The sequence below is a fragment of the Anomaloglossus baeobatrachus genome, chromosome 6 (assembly GCF_048569485.1).
Source record: "Anomaloglossus baeobatrachus isolate aAnoBae1 chromosome 6, aAnoBae1.hap1, whole genome shotgun sequence".
Classification (NCBI taxonomy): domain Eukaryota; kingdom Metazoa; phylum Chordata; class Amphibia; order Anura; family Aromobatidae; genus Anomaloglossus; species Anomaloglossus baeobatrachus.
The window spans coordinates 416,389,484-416,408,904 of record NC_134358.1 but is presented as its reverse complement, the minus strand read 5'-3'; the positions used below and the strand labels follow the sequence as shown (position 1 = coordinate 416,408,904).

At 41.7% G+C, this 19,421-nt stretch overlaps 1 protein-coding gene across 1 annotated transcript in view; it reads left to right on the top strand.

Moving 5' to 3' along the window:
- The first annotated feature begins 2,216 nt into the window (after window positions 1–2,216).
- TPK1 (thiamin pyrophosphokinase 1) overlaps window positions 2,217–19,421 on the top strand; it is a 754,585-nt gene continuing 737,380 nt past the window's right edge. The window contains exon 1 of the mRNA XM_075316612.1: window positions 2,217–2,325. The gene's annotated coding sequence lies outside the window, so the exon portion shown is untranslated. The remainder of the gene's footprint in view (window positions 2,326–19,421) is intronic.

The following is a 19,421-nucleotide window of genomic DNA, read 5'->3' as shown; positions in this document are numbered from 1 at the left end:
TTTATGCATTAAGAAGACAGTTATTAATTGCATTGGCTGTATGATTTGGTCACTGTACTGCTGCAGAATAAATTTAGAGCCAATCAGCCTTCCTGATGGTATTGCATGATGGATACTTATCTGCCCAGCATTGAAGACACTAAAAATTGGGCAAGGATGAAGACCCTAGGTGCATGGGTGTAACGCCTGCCTGGATCCACAGACTCACATGGGCTGTAATGGACAGGCTAGAGGGAAGCCACTCACCAAGCAGGACCCCTAGAACCCTGAAACCCTTTAACCCCTATACAGGGATTTGGAATTACACAGGGCCCAAGGTGATCTCTACCTGTGAAAGGCTGCAGTCCGATGAGAGTAGAAGTCAGGCAGGGTCGAACCGGGAAATACAAAACAGGGACAGAATCAGCAGCCAAGGGCGTAATCAGAAAACAAAAAAGAGGTCAAATCCATATCGGGCAGCAAGGTACATAAACAGGAGACAGGAGGCTAGTCAGGAAACAAGCAGAAGTCAGAACACCAGAATCACTAAACAGAACATGGTGGGACAGGAACCAGGAATACAGAACTATCTCTGGCAGTGGTCAGCAGACAGGAGGGGAAATAAGAAGGGTGTGGTGTTTCCCATTGGTTGTAGCTGAATGATGGTAACCTCAGCTGGAAGACACATGCCACCTATAGTCAGCCAGTGGTACTGCAGATCCCAAGGAAACTCAGCCCAGTGGATAAGCAGAGCCTGCACCCACCAGCGCCGCTGGCATCGACTCCTCTCCCACCATCAGCACTATCCACGGCAGGAACATGGCGTCACCTGGTGATCGAAGTAGAAGTCGCTGGAGCGGACTCCGGTGGAGACGTAACAGTAGGTTAGCCAAGGAAACAGTGCAGCAGATGAAAGATACATCATGCTTATTTCCCTTAAAAATCGGAAAATGTCCAGCAGAGTCATCAGCTCAGAACAGGCAGTAATCGATGGGATTGAGCTACACTCATCAGTGTGGCCAGAAGTAGTCTTCATGAAACAAATATGCACAAAAACCATATATATTCGACATGGAAAAGAGTCAAAGGGACTCAGCTAGCTATTTATGAAAATGGTTTGAACTGTTTCACTGTTTGAATACTTCAGCCTTTTTTCCTCTTGCTTGAGTGCAAATGTTTTTGTGATAGTATATGCTATGTTAAGTATGAACCTGTTTAGACCTTCAGGTTAGGAAGTGCCGACAGTTTATCTAACCTTGGAATACCAGTACTGAAGGTATGTGCATGGCTGTTATAAGTAGACCCTCCCAAGATATGGTAGGTCAAACAAAACTGAACACACCAGAATAGAAATAAAACAGAAAGGAAAGGTAAAGAAAAAGAACATAACAGCAGTTGAACTGAGAAAACACAGAGGGAAACTGACCACACAACGAGAGGTCACCAGATTGAGCCTAGGAGTCAAGCATTGACAGGAGTATTCCAAATTAATGCTCCCTTCCCCAAAGAACAAACTATATATATTTTTTTTAATAAATCTGTCAAAACAAGAATTTAATTGACATAAAGAATCATTCATTTTTCATGGGCTACACCTTTTAAATGGAAGCGATTCAACCTATATAAAGTACATAGAAGTTCTACATTTATAAAAGATGTCTGTTCCGAGCTTTGATTGCCAAAGTAAAGTAAGAGGAGGAAGGACTTACTGAACTTTGCTTATTGCTTCTTTAATATTGGATTCTAACTAGATTTCAGTCAATGTAATGAAGTGACATAAAACCTGTTTTAAAATATGTTCATAAAATCCCTTCATATTTTTTTTTTCTCAAGTAAATTTAAAATATTTATAAGGCTGTATTACAGAACTTCTCTGTATCATCTCCTCATAAATTGTGTTAAATCAGCTCCATTAAATAGCCGAAGAACAAATGTTCTCTAATAATTCTTGTAAAGTATTTCTCCTTCCATCAGTCTCTGTTATACTAGCTCAGCATGCTGCGCCACACAGGGTTCAGTATATTGTATTTCTAGAGTCTATCGAATATTAAGCCTTTTCTGCTCAGGAATGAACTGTGGTTCTGTTAGCCATGAAAGCTTGTCTAGTGTGCGAGAAGTGAAAGATGCAGGAGAACTGGTTAAACCGTAACATATGTAACAGAAGTGTTGTACAGCGGGTGATCCACTTCAGCGAGCAGCACATCACGCAGGACATGGGGAGCACTTTGGACATTTCAGATAGTTTGAAAGTGAGCAGATGTGTTTGAATAATGAAGCCATAGGGGGCATCAGAAGGTGAATATTGTTTTATTCTGCCCGAATAATTTTTCAGGAAGGTGTTTAATGGTAAGTCTAGAGGAAATTCTCCTATATTCTTCTGCTATTTTTATGTTATTAGATCTATAGATGTTTTATCATCTCCTTAGAGACAATGACTTTCCTAGCAGACTGCAAAAAAAGACAAATTAAATATTAAAGGGAATATGTCAGCAGGTTTTTGCTATGTAATTTCACAGCACCATGAGGTAGAGACAGAGACCCTGATTTCAGCGATGCATCACTTAGTATACTGGTTCAGACGTTATATTCTCTGCTGCAGATCTAGCAAAACTCAGTTGTTGAGCTGTGTATAACCTTGCCAACACCACAGCTTGTATAGTGACAGATAGCTGCTAATCAATGCCGGAGGTGGGGTTGGACTCCCCCTGCACATGCGATGTTGTCCTATTGTGATACTCTCCTGCTGATAAAACACTGATTGTATTCATACAGCAAAACACAGCTTAATAAGTGACAGAATTCTGTAATCAGGATCTCTGCTCCTACATTGTGCTCAGAGTTGATCCACTGCCATTTAAGATCCCCAGCACAGGTACATATTTGCTGAGGGTTTTCTCCACAACATGTTAATGCATTTGGTAACATCTTTTTCATTATGGTACAGTAATATTCATGAATTTTCTATGAAGAAATTAAAGATGAAAAATCAGCAGCACTTCTGTCATGTGTAACCATACTCTAAGGCCCGGATTCATCATTTGTGGCAGTTTTTTTAAAGGAAATCTGTCAGCAGGTTTTTGCTACCTCATCTGACAGCAACATAATATAGGCAAGGAGATTCTGAATCCAACAATGTATAACTTAGATTACTTGGTGCAGCCATTCTGTCACAATCAAAGAATTGAGTTTTAAGCATGTATCTGAGCACAGGGATCTGCCCACACCCACACCAGGCTCACTATAGAGCTTGTGCATTAAGTGTCATGTGTCATTCACAGCAGGGCGTGTCAGACTGCTGTACACCTGAGTATCTAGTCCTGGAATATTAATCACAAGGTAATAAACCCTTTAGTTTACATAAACAATTGCACACACACACACACAGATAAGAGAAGCAGAGTTGCTTTTTGGTTTTTATCTCTTACAGCATGGCATCCTCACCTTGTATAGTAAAAGCCTGCTGACATTCCCTATGTCCCTTTCCTTTTTTGTCTTGTTGTGCTAGATGCTTTTTTGGCACAAAAGTCTCCAAAATGGTATACAAGAATCATGCACAAGCAACTGGAATAACCGCAGCCTTTATAGGATTGTTAATAAAAGGCCATTCAAAAATTGGGGGGATGTTCACAAGGAGTGGACTGCTGCTGGAGTCAGTGCCTCAAGAGCCACCACACAGACGTATCCAGGACAAGGGCTACAAGTGTCACATTCCTTGTGTCAAGTCACTCATGACCAATAGAAAACGCAAGAAGCATCTAATCTGGGCCGAGGAGAAAAAGAACTGGACTGTTGCTCAGTGGTCCAAGGTGTTGTTTTCAGATGAAAGTAAATTTTGCATTTCATTTGGAAATCAAGGTCCCAGAGTCTGGAGGAAGAGTGGAGAAGCCACAATTCAAGCTGCTTGAGGTCTAGTGTGAAATTTCCACAATCAGTGATGGTTTGGGGAGCCATGTCATCTGCTGGTGTAGGTCCACTGTGTTTTTTATCAAGACCAAAGTTAGCACAGCCATCTACCAGGAAATTTCAGAGCATTTCATGCTTCCCTTGGCCAAAAAACTTTTTGGAGATGGAAATTTCATTTTCCAGCAGGACTTGGCACCTGTCCACACTGCCAAATGTACCAATACCTGGTTTAATAACCACAGTATCACTGTGCTTGATTGATCAGCAAACTCACCTGACCTAAACCCCACAGAGAATCTATGGGGTATTGTCAAGAGAAAGATGAGAGACGCCAGACCCAAGAATGCAGATGAGCTGAAGACTGCTATCAAAGCAACCTGGGCTTCCATAATACCTCTGCAGTGCCACAGGCTGATCGTCTCCATGCCACTCCGCATTGATGCAGTAATTCATGCAAAAGGAGCCCCGACCAAATATTGAGGCATTTACTGTACAGACTTTTCAGTAGCCCAACATTTCTGAGTTTAAAATCATTTTTTCAGTTGGTCTTACATAATATTCTAATTTACTGAGATAATGATTGGGTTTTCATTGGCTATAAGCCATAATCACCAACATTAACAGAAATAAACACTTGAAATAGATCACTGTGTGTAATGACTCTATATAATATATGCGTTTCCCTTTTTGTATGGAATTACTGAAATAAATTAACATTTTGATGATATTCTAATTTATTGAGATGAAGGTGTATGTACAAACTATCCAGCGGGTCTCCCGACCCAAATGTGACAGCTTCACATATTTATATGATGCTGTCTCACTTGGGTCATAAGACCCGCTGGCTACTCCATATATTGCAGTCTGATCTTGGAGCAATTTATACGATCGTCTGAATGTACACTTTGGGTAGGAAATTAGAATGTAAGCTCCATTCAGGATTGAGATGAGCATGAATGATTGCTCCTAGGAACACTCATCAATAACACTGCAGTTTAAACAGCCTTCACATAACCTGACTATGAGCAAAACTCTGTGGCAGTCTATGTGCACATAATGATCTATTGCTGAAGAACAGTCTGTGTAAACAATCTACGACCACTGATCATTAAATATTTATGAATAGAGGTAATTTATTTTACCTTTCAAAATCGGCAGGTGTAAGTGCACCTTTAGGGGATACTCTGATCATGAGCGCTGTATAGCATATACTGTATGTTAGTACTAGTCTGTGTAAGCAATAAGGACTAAATAGTTGATGTACCCGCATGTAACAGTAACTAAAACAAAAAACTAAAGCAGATAACCTGTTGCTGGGGTTACAGTTTTTTTTATTATCTATTTTACATAAAATCTACAAGTCGCTTTCATTACTTGTGTATACTGCCCCAGAGATTATGATTGCGAAGATGTGCTGTATAACTGAAGATAGGTAAATCACCATGTAACAGCCTATGATTTGCTTGTCCGCAATTTTGAGCTTTATCTGAATTAGTGTATTTCATGTAATATGGAATCAAAAGTGTATTTGGTATTGAGGGGTGGCTTTAAAGGGAATCTGTCAGCACAAACGAGATTCTTCACAGCAAGTATAGGCACTTGGTGCACCCTCGGTTGGGCCAAACAGTTGGAGTACCGTATTTTTCGGACTATAAGACGCACCGGACTATAAGACGCACCCTGGTTTTAGAGGAGGAAAATGGGAAAATAAAACTTTAAGCAAAAAATGTGGTCATGACACAGTTATGGGGCGAGGATCTGCTGCTGAAACTGTTATGGGGGTAATGTCCCCAAACTCTCTACTAAGGTACCCCATCCTGGTAATGATCCTCCTGCCTTGTATATGATCCTGCTATAAACCCCCATCCAGCCTGTTCACATACCCCCCCCATCCAGCCTGTTCACATACCCCCCCATCCAGCCTGTTCACATACCCCCCCATCCAGCCTGTTCACATACCCCCCCATCCAGCCTGTTCACATACCCCCCCATCCAGCCTGTTCACATACCCCCCCCATCCAGCCTGTTCACATACCCCCCCCCCATTCAGCCTGTTCACATACCCCCCCCCATCCAGCCTGTTCACATACCCCCCCCATCCAGCCTGTTCACATACCCCCCCATCCAGCCTGTTCACATACCCCCCCCATCCAGCCTGTTCACATACCCCCCCCATCCAGCCTGTTCACATACCCCCCCCCATCCAACCTGTTCACATACCCCCCCCCATCCAGCCTGTTCACATACCCCCCCATCCAGCCTGTTCACATACCCCCCCTATCCAGCCTGTTCACATACCCCCCCTATCCAGCCTGTTCACATCGCCCCCCATCCAGCCTGTTCACATACCCCCCCCATCCAGCCTGTTCACATACCCCCCCCCATCCAGCCTGTTCACATCCCCCCCCATCCAGCCTGTTCACATCCCCCCCCATCCAGCCTGTTCACATCCCCCCCCATCCAGCCTGTTCACATCCCCCCCCCATCCAGCCTGTTCACATCCCCCCCATCCAGCCTGTTCACATACCCCCCCCATCCAGCCTGTTCACATACCCCCCCCCCCATCCTGCCTGCTCATATACTCCCATCCTGCTATATGCCCCCATCGTGCTCATATACCATCCTGGTATATGGCCTGTATCCTATAGCACAGAGAAAAAAATAAACGTTTATACTCACCTTTTCCTCACTCCCTGCAGCACCGATCACATCTTCCTTTCTGGCACGCTGATCTGTGTGTGTGGAGCCGTTCCCCTGCTGCATCGCAATGTCTTCCTGTCTGTGCCGATCAGCTGACCGGCTCAGCACAGATCAGCTGACCGGCTCAGCACAGATCAGCTGACCGGCTCAGCACAGATCAGCTGACCGGCACAGACAGGAAGACATCGCGTGCAGCAGGGGGGCGGCTCCACACACGGGGACGGGTGAGTTATACTGATTCACTGCACCCCGCGCTGGTAATGACGCGCGGGGTGCAGTGAATACAGCCGCACATGATCACTCCAGGCTGTAATTGCCAGGGGTGATCATGCGGCCGGCTCTTTGCTATGCGCGCGTCCCCGCTCATCCTCCCGTCCACCTGTCAGCGCCGGCTTCTGCGCTGAGAGATGGCCGGGAGGATGGGCGTGCATATGTAATGAGCGGGCCCACGTGGTCACGGCAGGCGCTGCTGCTGCCTGCTCGTGTCCCCGATGACCCGCTCCACCACAGCACCCTCGTTCCCGGCCGCAGCCCTATAGTCAGACCATAAGACGCACCCCCAACTTTCCCCCAACATTTGGGGGAAAAAAAGTGCGTCTTATGGTCCGAAAAATACGGTAACTTCCCACCTACTTGTTTACCATCTACAGTTAGGTCCAGAAATATTTGGACAGTGACACAATTTTCGCGAGTTGGGCTCTGCATGCCACCACATTGGATTTGAAATGAAACCTCTACAACAGAATTCAAGTGCAGATTGTAACGTTTAATTTGAAGGTTTGAACAAAAATATCTGATAGAAATTGTACACATTTCTTTACAAACACTCCACATTTTAGGAGGTCAAAAGTAATTGGACAAATAAACCAAACCCAAACAAAATATTTTTATTTTCAATATTTTGTTGCGAATCCTTTGGAGGCAATCACTGCCTTAAGTCTGGAACCCATGGACATCACCAAACGCTGGATTTCCTCCTTCTTAATGCTTTGCCAGGCCTTTACAGCCGCAGCCTTCAGGTCTTGCTTGTTTGTGGGTCTTTCCGTCTTAAGTCTGGATTTGAGCAAGTGAAATGCATGCTCAATTGGGTTAAGATCTGGTGATTGACTTGGCCATTGCAGAATGTTCCACTTTTTTGCACTCATGAACTCCTGGGTAGCTTTGGCTGTATGCTTGGGGTCATTGTCCATCTGTACTATGAAGCGCCGTCCGATCAACTTTGCGGCATTTGGCTGAATCTGGGCTGAAAGTATATCCCGGTACACTTCAGAATTCATCCGGCTACTCTTGTCTGCTGTTATGTCATCAATAAACACAAGTGACCCAGTGCCATTGAAAGCCATGCATGCCCATGCCATCACGTTGCCTCCACCATGTTTTACAGAGGATGTGGTGTGCCTTGGATCATGTGCCATTCCCTTTCTTCTCCAAACTTTTTTCTTCCCATCATTCTGGTACAGGTTGATCTTGGTCTCATCTGTCCATAGAATACTTTTCCAGAACTGAGCTGGCTTCATGAGGTGTTTTTCAGCAAATTTAACTCTGGCCTGTCTATTTTTGGAATTAATGAATGGTTTGCATCTAGATGTGAACCCTTTGTATTTACTTTCATGGAGTCTTCTCTTTACTGTTGACTTAGAGACAGATACACCTACTTCACTGAGAGTTTTCTGGACTTCAGTTGATGTTGTGAACGGGTTCTTCTTCACCAAAGAAAGTATGCAGCGATCATCCACCACTGTTGTCATCCGTGGACGCCCAGGCCTTTTTGAGTTCCCAAGCTCACCAGTCAATTCCTTTTTTCTCAGAATGTACCCGACTGTTGATTTTGCTACTCCAAGCATGTCTGCTATCTCTCTGATGTTTTTTTTCTTTTTTTTCAGCCTCAGGATGTTCTGCTTCACCTCAATTGAGAGTTCCTTAGACCGCATGTTGTCTGGTCACAGCAACAGCTTCCAAATGCAAAACCACACACCTGTAATCAACCCCAGACCTTTTAACTACTTCATTGATTACAGGTTAAGGAGGGAGACGCCTTCAGAGTTAATTGTAGCCCTTAGAGTCCCTTGTCCAATTACTTTTGGTCCCTTGAAAAAGAGGAGGCTATGCATTATAGAGCTATGATTCCTAAACCCTTTCTCCGATTTGGATGTGAAAACTCTCATATTGCAGCTGGGAGTGTGCACTTTCAGCCCATATTATATATATAATTGTATTTCTGAACATGTTTTTGTAAACAGCTAAAATAACAAAACTTGTGTCACTGTCCAAATATTTCTGGACCTAACTGTATTTCTGCCCCTTTTCTGGATCCAGGAGGTGCAAATCTGGTGCTAAAATCTGGTGTAGACATTTCAGCACCAAATGTGCACCTCTTGGAAGAAAACCTAGAATGAGAATTGGTAACTAAACAGTCCTCCTCATCATGCTGTTCACATTTTGACATTATGAGACCAAGGTGACACTTGATGATTAGTACCTTGACAGTTTGACGTTTTAAGCAGGATGTTCTCAGATGGAAGTGGTCACTGAGCTTAGTGTCAGAGTGTCATCAGCAGGTTGCAAGAGAGACTGGAAGAGTCACAGAAAGGCATTGAAGTGGGCATCTTTTGGCCACATCCCACACTGATGACCGCTTCATTGTAAACAATGCTCTTTGGAACCAGATGATGAATGCCCCACAACTCCAGGCACAATTAAAGGAAGTGAGCGGCACCCAAGTGTCACATCAGACCATTCAAAACTATTTACATCAACAAGGTCTGCATGCTAGATGACCTGCAAAAGGTACCTGATCAAACCACCAGGCAAAAGCGTCATCATTTTGCTGGATGAGGGACCAGTGGGCTGGATCACTGATGAAAGTCGATACACGCTGAGCAAAAATGATGTCCACCAATGATATTAGAGATGTCAAGGAGCACGCTATGCATCAGCCACTGTTGTCACCAAACGAGCCTTTGGTGGTGGTGGTGTTACACTGCGGACAGCTGTGTCTAATCACTAAAGAACTGCCCTACACTTTAGGAATGGTACAGTGACAAGCCCCTACTACTGGAATAACATCATTAATCCAATCATTTTCACGTTACATGAAAAATACAAGCCTACTTTTTTCATTCTTCACAATTGCATGCTTGCACATAAATTCCCCACTTTTATAACATACAACTGTAGCGCAAATGTTTTACATTTTACATAACTACGAAAGCAAAACATCCCTAACTTTTTGTAAGTAGCGCATGTGTGTATATATTTATTTTTATATGCTACACCACGCACTAAGCTGTAGAGTGACAATATATCTGGTACATAAAATAGACAGTAAGCACACCACTAATTTTGGAGCAGTTATAAACTGTTAGCAAAAAAAAAAACCTGGGCACTAGCAATTCTTCCAGTAATTAAAACATTTATTCATAGTGTTAAAAAATAATGTGTTTAGAGGAGAGACACCTCTTCTTCAGATAAAAAGATAGAGTATGTATCAGCCTGTGAATTTCTTGTTTTTGTGGCTTATCACAAAAACAAGTTTTCTACTATTGTTGAACTTGCACATTCCTCTGGCTACACAGTATCACACTATGTTCTATGCTCTGTTATTCAAGAAACCAAGAGAAACAGAATAATTGTGAAAAGAGCTGACTAGAAATAGTGCTTCCACCAAGTCCATAGTCTCCAGGATGTCAAACTCAAATACGCAGAGGGACAAAATTAAAAACTTGGACAAAGTCGTGGGCCAACCTTGATATTTACTGAAAAAAAAGTCTACAATTGAAGACGTTTTATATCAAATAGAACGATGAACCTTTTCATATGGCAAAAAACTTAAAGTGGTTGTCCCATGAACTAAGTACATTTTAATTAATAGATCTTAGAATAAAATAAGTTCCACAATTGGATGTGATCCTTATAGTCCCCTAGGGGGACTAGTAAAATAAAAAGTAAAAAAAAAGTTTTAAAAAATTAAAAAAAATAAAACCTAAAAGTTCAAATCCCCCCCCCCCCCGATCACCCCATTGAAAATTAAAGGGTCCAAAAAATAAAAAATATCCACACATATGATATCACCACATTCAGAAATGCCTGATTTATTAAAATATAAAATAATTTAATCTGATCGGTAAACGGCATAGCGGAAAAAAAAGTTCCAAATGCCAAAATTACGTTTTCTGGTTGCCCAATTCCTCACAGACCCCATCACTTTAAGACACAGAACCTCCACAGAAGTGGGTAGGTAAAACCATCCATGTATGAGAAGCACCTGTAATTCTCTCAGTGTTCATCAACTCCACTCCTCAAGAGCAACTAACAGTGAATATTTTCATGATTTGCTTAGCATTGCAGAGGTGATAATGTAATCATCTGCACGAGTGAATTCTATTATCTGTGTATTACAAGGAAATTCTGAAAACATACACTGTTAAAGTTTTCTGAGGACTGGAGTTGGGGAACACTGCTCTAACTACAACTGTCATAGTTCCACTCTGGGGTTCAAACTGGCAATCTGTGGTTATTAGCCTGTTTTGTGTTGATCCAACTGCTAAAGGATCTTTTTACTTTCTTTTTTATGTTTTGCCTTCTTGTTTCACTTCTATTCAGGTGCGTGCACTTTCTTGTTTAGTCAGCCCAATCAAATTTTCGGAGGGGCTGTTTATACTCGTTACTCATATGTAGCGTCCCTGAGATTGGGTGCTACAGGGTATTGTATTTTAGGTATTTTTATGTATTTTATAATGTCCGTCCACCCTGGGCAGGAGGAGGTTAAAACCCTGGTAGGTTTCGTTTTCTGCTCACACAGCCTCACACACACACAAAAAGAGGGAACATTCCTTAGGTGGGGGCATGTGCAGGAGGGAGTTACAAAACAGACAGTTTAGTTTCATTTTACTTCAGAATGCTTGGGAGACCAGAGAGAGAGTGGATGCAGTGACCAGCTCCCTGAGAGCTCTCTCTCTCAGGGAGGCAGAGCAGAGGAGCCAAAACTTCCAGACCGGTTTATAAACCCTTTCCTTACCTGGGACCGGGTGAGTGGATGGCTGAGGACTCCTAAGCTGAGAGAGATGCCAGTTAGGAGGCTCCAGGTCCATTAGCCAGCAGAGACTTGGAATGGGAGATGTGGCTGGCCGAGAACGAGTTGAGAGCCTGGGACTGGTAGTCGTGTGGCATGGAGGAGAAGAGAGTTACATAGGGGAGGATTTTGTTGCCCCCGTGAAACCAGCGCAGCTTCGGGTGGCACAGTAGTGGGTCCCAAGAGCTCCAGAAACTAGGAGGGGACCACCACATGAACGCACAAAAAGGAGAGAGCCCACATGCTGCCCTACCAGACTTTGACCTCTGCCCTGTCTGGGAACAACCGGAGTCAGCACAGTAAAGACCAGCATCCTGGGTGCGACACCAAGACTTGTGAGTAAATAAATCTGAAACCTGCAATCCAGTGACTCTGACTCTGTCATCGCCTTGTGATCCGGCAATTCCCAGTCCCCCGTTCTCCCTCCCAAGGACCACTCTGCCTATGGGGAGCGATATCATCCTGACTGCACCCAAACATCTTCCCCGGCGAGGTACCCTGCATCAGCAGCCTTATCTCTGGCCACACACCACAGGTGGTGTAGTCGACATCATCCTTTCCACTCCTGGAGGGGGAAAGGTCAGGGGAAGGGTCTGCAGCATAGGAGGCCGGGACCCCAGTCACCACTGTAATCAGTGACGACCTCTCCAAGAACAACCCTTGCCTGCCCCTTTTACTGTGCACCATGGGGTCACGGAACCGGGTCAGGCCACGACTTCTACAAACCACTGGCCCGGCAACAGGTATTCAAAGTACGGATTTAAGATCCTATCTTCTGCTCCATGGGATGTCACACATATCTCAGTGCTGGCTATATTTCTGGATGGATGGTTGCCTGAAGTCCCTGTTCTTTGGTAAAAGTTTTCTTACGGAGACTTTGCTATTGCTATTCCCTGCAGTTTGTTTGTGTGAATCCATTCCCAGTTATCTCCCATTTTGTTTCATTTAGGTTTGGGAGGGTTACCATGTATTCTGTAAGTCTTTTTCGTTTCTTTTATTCCATCATTCCTGTATGACTGTGTTTGCACATTCCTAGCCCTGTGTTTCACCCTCTGCTTGTGTGCACTTCATTTATGTTTATTTTTGTTTTTCTGTTACACTTGGCTTATAGCTTAGGGTGCAGTTAGAGACACTCTGGGTCAGCCTTCGAAGAGTGGGGGCACCATTATGTGATCTTGAGGTGCCATCCTTCGCTGTCAGGCAGGAATAAATTGGGGTCAGGTCTAGGGTAAGTACTAGAATGTTTTGGGACCTGTGGATTTCTGGTTTTACATCTTCCCTGGTTTGTCCATCTCCTTGAAAGTGTTGGGGGTTCAGTCGTAATAACAACTGTTAACAACACACATTCAGTGCATGCAGAGATCTACACACATGGTAAAAATTATTGGTACCCCTCATTTAATGAAAGAAAAACCCACATTGGTCACAGAAATAACTTGAATCTAACAAAAGTAATAATAAATAAAAAATCTATGAAAATGAACAAATGAAAGTCAGACATTGCTTTTCAACCATTGTGCCACAGAATTTTTTAAAAATAAAAATCGTGAAGTAGGCCTGGACAGAAATGATGGTTCCTCCTTAACTTAATATTTTGTTGCACAACCTTTTGAGACAATCACTGCAATCAAATGATTCCTGTAACTGTCAGTGAGACTTCTGCACTTCTCGACAGGTATTTTGGCCCACTCCTCAAGAGCAAAATTCTCCAGTTGTCTCATGTTTGAAGGTTACCTTTTCCAGACGGCATGTTTCAGCTCTTTTCAAAGATGCTCAATAGCATTTAGGTCAGGGCTCATAGAAGGCCACTTCAGAATAGTCCAATATTTTCCTCTTTTAGCCATTCTTTGGTGTTTTTATCTGTGTGTTTTGGGTCATTATCTTGTTGTAAACCCATGATCTGTGACTGAGACCAAGCTTTCTGACACTGAGCAGCACATTTCTCTCTAGAATCCCTTGATAGTCTTGAAATTTCATTGTACGTTGCACAGATTCAAGACACCCTGTGCCAGATGAAGCAAAGCAGCTCCAGAACATAACGGAGCCTCTTCCATGTTTCACAGTAGGGACAGTGTTCTTTCCTTGACATGCTTCATTTTTCCATCTGTGAACATAGAGCTGATGTGCCTTACCAAAAAGTTCAATTTTGTCTCATCTGTCCATAGGACATTCTCCCAGAAGCCTTGTGGCTTGTCAACATGTAGTTTGGCAAATTCCAGTCTGGCTTTTTTATGTTTTTATTCCCAAAAATGGTGTCTTCCTTGGTCGTCTCCCATGAAGTCCACTTTGGCTCAAACAATGATGGATGGTGCGCTTTGACACTGATGTTCCTTGAGCTTGAAGTTCACCTTTAATGTCTTTAGAAGTTTTTCTGGGCTCTTTTGTTACCATTCGTATTATCTGTCTCTTTGATTTGTCATTCATTTTTCACCTGTGGCTACGTCCAGGGAGGTTGGCTACAGTTCCATGAATCTTACATTTCTGAATAATATGTGCAACTGTAGTCACAGGAACATTAAGCTGCTTGGAGATGGTCTTATAACTTTTACCTTTAACATGCTTGTTTATAATTTTCTTTCTAAGCTCCTGAGACAACTCTTTCCTTTGCTTCCTCTGGTCCATGTTGAGTGTGGTACGCACCATATCGCCAAACAGCACAACGAGTATCTGTAGCCCTATGTACAGACCCACTGAGTGTTTATAAGATTGTAGACACCTGTGATGCTATTTAGTGGACACACCTTGATTTAACATGTCCCTTTTGTCACATTAGTTTTAGGAGTACCATCATTTCTGTCCAGGCCTATTTCATGAGTTTTATTTATTTTTTAAATTCTGTGGCAGCATGGTTGAAAAGAAATGTCTGACTTTCATTTTGTCATTTTCATAGATTTTTTATTTATTTATTATTACTTTTCTCAGATTTAAGTTATTTCTGTGACCATTGTGGGTGTTTCTTTCATTAACCGAGAGGTACCAACAATTTTGACCACATGTGTATCTAGTAGGACTACAGTTCTATTTATAAAGTAGTGCAGACATGTCATCGGGGCAAGATGATAGCTATACTTTTTCCAAAAGTTTTCAGCCATGGATTGCATATCACTAGGGACCTACCAATTTATACTTTCAAGGCAATTTATGCATTATAGTTTAATAAAAGCTCATCATTCAAAAGAGATATTATGTACGCACACAAACTGAATTACGAATGGACCTGAGATGCATATTCTGAGGATCAGTAATTTTAATTTCCGTATAGCTGTAGGTTTGGCCTCAAGAATCATTTCCATTGGTGGGCCGTCCCCAGCCCAATACTGGTCACAATGAGACATTGCATACTGTCTTATTATTGAGCTCAAACATGCCAGCATATTAAATATAACATTTATGTTAACGAATGGGATATGAAGCTTTCTATAAAAAGAAAAAAAAAACAAAACAGAGCTATGACTACTATAAAGAAATACAAAAGATAAAAAAACTAATAAAAAAAAAAAAGAATTTGACTTCCTTCAGTTTGCGCCATTTTTTGTTTTTTTCATTGCCACTTCAAAGAAATTGGATAAAAAAATGACATTCCGCCATTATTGCTTTGGTTTTGTCTGTATTTGTTTGGCATTTACTGGGTGGAAAAAAATACTTGTTAACTTTATTTTTCTTGGCATTACTTATTTGATATTTCTTTCTTTATGTTTTACTGCTTTTCAAACAAAATAAAAAATAAAAAAAAATAGTCCTTGGGCCCATTAATAAGGTGTTGTCCACTCTTTCATATTCACATAAATAAATGTAGTTATTTAATACATACAGCATACTCCACAATTACATACTTTCTATTCATTCTCCTGTAAATATGAATACCGTATCCTTGCTGTAAATTATAAGAACTTTAGAGGTCACTTCAAGTTTTCTTTATAATTTACTGTCTTGTTCAAGAGATTGCTTTTTCCGGAAGAGGTAAGAGGTCTGCAACACCACTCATCTCTACATATAGATATGGATAGTGTTTTTCATTAAGATTCAAATATATTCAGATATATAATCATACAGTTAGGTCCAGAAATATTTGGACAGTGACACAATTTTCGCGAGTTGGGCTCTGCATGCCACCACATTGGATTTGAAATGAAACCTCTACAACAGAATTCAAGTACAGATTGTAACGTTTAATTTGAAGGTTTGAACAGAAATATCTGATAGAAATTGTAGTAATTGTACACATTTCTTTACAAACACTCCACATTTTAGGAGGTCAAAAGTAATTGGACAAATAAACCAAACCCAAACAAAATATTTTTATTTTCAATATTTTGTTGCGAATCCTTTGGAGGCAATCATTGCCTTAAGTCTGGAACCCATGGACATCACCAAACGCTGGGTTTCCTCCTTCTTAATGCTTTGCCAGGCCTTTACAGCCGCAGCCTTCAGGTCTTGCTTGTTTGTGGGTCTTTCCGTCTTAAGTCTGGATTTGAGCAAGTGAAATGCATGCTCAATTGGGTTAAGATCTGGTGATTGACTTGGCCATTGCAGAAGGTTCTCACTTTTTTGCACTCATGAACTCCTGGGTAGCTTTGGCTGTATGCTTGGGGTCATTGTCCATCTGTACTATGAAGCGCCATCCGATCAACTTTGCGGCATTTTGCTGAATCTGGGCTGAAAGAATATCCCGGTACACTTCAGAATTCATCCGGCTACTCTTGTCTGCTGTTATGTCATCAATAAACACAAGTGACCCAGTGCCATTGAAAGCCATGCATGCCCATGCCATCACGTTGCCTCCACCATGTTTTACAGAGGATGTGGTGTGCCTTGGATCATGTGCCGTTCCCTTTCTTCTCCAAACTTTTTTCTTCCCATCATTCTGGTACAGGTTGATCTTTGTCTCATCTGTCCATAGAATACTTTTCCAGAACTGAGCTGGCTTCATGAGGTGTTTTTCAGCAAATTTAACTCTGGCCTGTCTATTTTTGGAATTGATGAATGGTTTGCATCTAGATGTGAACCCTTTGTATTTACTTTCATGGAGTCTTCTCTTTACTTTTGACTTAGAGACAGATACACCTACTTCACTGAGAGTGTTCTGGACTTCAGTTGATGTTGTGAACGGGTTCTTCTTCACCAAAGAAAGTATGCGGCGATCATCCACCACTGTTGTCATCCGTGGACGTCCAGGCCTTTTTGAGTTCCCAAGCTCACCAGTCAATTCCTTTTTTCTCAGAATGTACCCGACTGTTGATTTTGCTACTCCAAGCATGTCTGCTATCTCTCTGATGGATTTTTTCTTTTTTTTCAGCCTCAGGATGTTCTGCTTCACCTCAATTGAGAGTTCCTTAGACCGTATGTTGTCTGGTCACAGCAACAGCTTCCAAATGCAAAACCACACACCTGTAATCAACCCCAGACATTTTAACTACTTCATTGATTACAGGTTAACGAGGGAGATGCCTTCAGAGTTAATTGCAGCCCTTAGAGTCCCTTGTCCAATTACTTTTGGTCCCTTGAAAAAGAGGAGGCTATGCATTACAGAGCTATGATTCCTAAACCCTTTCTCCGATTTGGATGTGAAAACTCTCATATTGCAGCTGGGAGTGTGCACTTTCAGCCCATATTATATATATAATTGTATTTCTGAACATGTTTTTGTAAACAGCTAAAATAACAAAACTTGTGTCACTGTCCAAATATTTCTGGACCTACCTGTATGTTAGGATCTACCTACGATTGACCTTAATGATACAAAAAAAAATTGTGCTCCATATATTATATGGTTTCTTGATGCTTTTTAAATGTAAAGAAACATATTGAGCCAGAAAAGGAAAAAAAGGAATTCAGGGATCAACCGAGATATATGGAATCCTATCGATACTATATACAGTGCCTTACGAAAGTATTCAGCCTCTTTGAAGTTTTCAACCTTTTCCCACATTTCAGGCTTTAAACATTAAGACAAAAATTTAAATTATATGGTGAAGAAACAACAACAAGTGGGACACAATTGTGAAGTTGAACGAAATGTATTGCTTATTTTAAACTTTTATAAAAAATAAACTGAAAATTGGGACGTGCAATATTATTAGTCCCCTTTAAGTTAATACTTTGTAGCGCCACCTTTTGCTGCGATTACAGCTGCAAGTCGCTTGGGGTATGTCTCTATCAGTTTTGCACATCGAGAGACTGAAATTGTTCCCATTCTTCCTTTGCAAATAGCTGGAGCTGAGTGAGGTTGGATGGACAGCGTTTGTGAACAGCAGTTTTCAGCTCTTTCCACAGATTCTCAAGTGGATTCAGGTCTGGACTGTGACTTGGCCATTCTAACACCTACGTTTATTATTTGTTAACCATTACAACGAAGATTTTGCTTCATGTTTTGGATCATTGTCTTGTTAAAAGACAAATCTCCGTCCCAGTCTCAGGTCTTTTGCAGACTCCAAAAGGTTTTCTTCAAGAATGGTCCTGTAATTGGCTCCATTCATCTTCCCATCAATTTTAACCATCTTCCCTGTCCCTGCTGAAGAAAATCAGGCCCAAACCATGATGCTGCCACCACCATGTTCGACAGTGGGGATGATGTGTTCAGGGTGATGAGCTGTGTTGTTTTTACGCCAAACATATCATTTGGCATTGTGCCCAAAAAGTTTGATTTTGGTTTCATCTGACCAGAGCACCTTCTTCCACATGCTTGGTGTGTCTCCCAGGTGGCTTGTGGAAAGCTTTAAATGACACTTTTTATGGATATCTTTGAGAAATGGCTTTCTTCTTGCCACTCTTCCATAAAGGCCAGATTTGTGCAGTGTACGACTGATTGTTTTCCTATGGACAGACTCTCCCACCTCAGCTGTAGATCTCTGCAGTTCATTCAGAATGATCATGGGTCTCTTGGCTGCATCTCTGATCAGTCTTCTCCTTGTTTGAGATGAAATTTTTGAGGGATGGCCGGATCTTGGTAGATTTGCAGTGGTATGATACTCCTTCCATTTCAATATGATCGCTTGCACAGTGCTTCTTAAATGTTTAAAGTTGTGGAAATCTGTTTGTAACTAAATACAGCTTAAACTTTCTCCACAACAGTATCACTGACCTGCCTGTTGTGTTCCTTGGTCTTCATGATGCGATCTGTGCTTTAAACAGAACACTGAGACTCTCACAGAGCAGGTGCATTTATACGGAGACATGATTACACACAGGTGGATAATATTTATCATCATCAGTTATTTAGGACAACATTGGATCATTAAGAGATCCTCAATGAACTTCTGGAGTGAGTTTGTTGCACTGAAAGTAAAGGGGCCAAGTAATATTACACACCCCAATTTTCAGTTTATTCTTTTTTTTTAAAAAAAGTTTAAATAAGCAATACATTTTGTTCAACTTCACAATTGTGCCCTACTTGTTTTTGATTCTTCACCATAACATTAAAATTTGTATCTTTATGTTTGAAGCCTGAAATGTGGGAAAAGGTTGAAAAATTCAAGGGGGCCGAATACTTTTCCAAAGTACTGTAGCATACATTTTCATATTTTTTAAAATTTTCTATTTGTAGACATATGTACATGATATCATTGCATAACTCAGTGTGAATATAGCCAGTTTGTTTAATTGTGTGACATTTACCCATATAGGGTTAACAGAAAGGGTAGAAAAGATAAAACATAACCTTTAATCATAGGTTAAAAATGGGTCAATTGATACTCAACGGGGTATAATGTGACACCTAAACCTGCAAGATTGTGCAATAAGACAATATTGCACCAGCTGCAAATATAAT